The sequence below is a fragment of the Manis javanica genome, chromosome 11 (assembly GCF_040802235.1).
Source record: "Manis javanica isolate MJ-LG chromosome 11, MJ_LKY, whole genome shotgun sequence".
NCBI lineage: Eukaryota > Metazoa > Chordata > Mammalia > Pholidota > Manidae > Manis > Manis javanica.
This window is the reverse complement of record NC_133166.1, coordinates 72,488,552-72,490,807: the sequence shown is the minus strand read 5'-3', so window position 1 is coordinate 72,490,807 and position 2,256 is coordinate 72,488,552. Positions and strand designations below refer to the sequence as shown.

At 39.1% G+C, this 2,256-nt stretch overlaps 1 pseudogene; it reads right to left on the bottom strand.

Moving 5' to 3' along the window:
- Nucleotides 1-1,218: 1,218 nt before the first annotated feature.
- LOC108402610 (deoxycytidine kinase pseudogene) lies at nucleotides 1,219-1,976 on the bottom strand (annotated as a pseudogene).
- Between the last annotated feature and the right edge of the window lie 280 nt (nucleotides 1,977-2,256).

The following is a 2,256-nucleotide window of genomic DNA, read 5'->3' as shown; positions in this document are numbered from 1 at the left end:
AAAAGCTTATGGGAAAAACACGTGCAATTTAATGGACAGAGGAGGGAACCTATGCAAAAATATTGAGAATAAAATTTCACAGATGTACCTGATACAAAACTCAAAGGACATAGTATACCATACACATCACTTGGCAGAGGCAGAGATGGAAGTGGATTACGGACCTGCAGACTGCTGGATGCAGAAGTGATCCTAGTGCTCCACCTACCGCCAGGAGAATAAAGGTGGGTAAAATCCCTTTTACCCCAAGAATGTTCCATTGTCATTTCTTGATCTCAACGAATGCATAGTGAACCAGTACAGAGCTGAAACCCTCAGGTGAGACAATGACTATAAAAAATGAGATGGCATTCAGTCACCATGAGTGCAGCTATATGTTTACATACATATATATGCAAAGAAACATCTGATTTTTCAAACCTCCATTCTTCTTTGACATGTGGTGACATTTGATTTCCCGAGATATCTTCTGAAATTTTTTTTCCATATAAACTGAATCTTTATACTCATATAATAGCCTTCAGTTATCTTTTAAGTACAGAAACATTTCCTTTTTAATTTCCCAAAATCCCATGCAAAAAAAGAATGAAATCTCATCCATACCAAAGATGTAACAAGGCAGGAGAAGATTAAATGACTTAGAGGATAGGTCATGCCATTACAAATTGGGAACAAAGTCTACCTTGCTCCTCTCTAAATGTGTTGTAGATATGTTAATGAATATCAATGAGTGATTAAATACTAAACTCATACTTATCTCCCATATAAATTGAGGTGAAAGGAAAGGCACATGATCAAAAGTATTTAAAATGAAACTTAATAATCTTTTTTGTAGGGATTCCTTAAGTTACACTTTTCAACTTTTAATAAGTGCACTAATTTATATAGTATACATTCCATTTGCTGTGTAATATGAAAATTTTCAGTTACTAAACTAGTCACCGGTGAGATGAGAAGAGTTAAGAACAGACAGGAGGCTGGGTGCTTTATGATGTAGTTTAGCCACTGAGAGGTAATTAAACTTGTTTTTTTTAAACAAAAAGAAACAGCTCATAAACTTCCCTATAATAGGATTCATCAGAAAAAAATTGTTTTCCTTGAGACAAAAATAGTTAAAACCTTGGGTTTTCTAGGAAGACTTTATAAAGAGGTATCTACAAAGATAACACAAAGCTGAAGTATCTTGAATCACTTGGCTACCTGTAGTTTTCAGCAAAATCAGCAAGTGCTCAAAAATTCTTTGACCTTTTCAATCACTCTCATATTTGTCTTTAAAGGCTTCATTAACATCCAGCATAAAGATAGGCACTTCTTGAAGATAATGAAAATTGATTTTCAGTGTCCTATGGAGGAGCCAGCTTTCATGCTTATATTGAAGCTTCTCTAAATATTCAAGAGGAATGCCTTATTCTTCATTTATTTCCCCTAAATATATTCTATTCAAGCATTCCTCTGGAGTGGCTCAAAGATAAAAAATTCCATCAAGTTCAAGGATTTGGCCAAACTGGTTATTCATCCAGCCATGCCAGTCTTGATAAATTGTCCACTCTGTTTCATTCATGCAGTTAGATTCATATAAATTAGATGCAAAAATGTACCTGTCACTATAGAAAGATCGTTCAAAAAATAGTACAGGTTTCTCTGCATCTTTGAGTTTGCCATTGAGGCAAGCTGTTCTCCTATTCGACTGAGGCAGGCATAGGACTGGAAGGTAAAAGACCATCGTTCAGGTTTTTCCTACATCTGAAGAACATTCCTTCCACTTTTCTGAGACGTTGTCAGTTCCTAAATTCAACATTGCATCATATGGCAACAGGTTCAGGAACCACTTCCCAATCCTCACAGACTTGTTTAAGGATATTCACAGATGTTGACTTCCCTGCAGCAATAGTCCTTTCCATGGAAATTTTCTTGATGCGGGTCTCCTCAGAGCTGGTGGAGGGAGATGGACAGCTTCTCTTGGGTGGGGTGGCCATTCCTCGTCTTGTGGCGGCCCCAAGCGCATCTTCAGGGAGGGTAGGGAGGTGGCTACCGGTGCGCGCGCTTGGGCTAGCGCGCCCGCCGACCGTGGCTTGACCTGCAGGCTAGACTCCCGCTAGTCATAGGTGCTAGGGCTGGTCCGTCTCCGCATTTGATTTTGGCGCGCGGTAGCACCGGCCAGCGGGGGAGGGGCTGTTTCCCCCTCCTGAAATATTGTAGGGTATACAATTTTTAGGTCTGTAAAGCTAAAATAAACTATGAAAGTGCCTCAAAAAC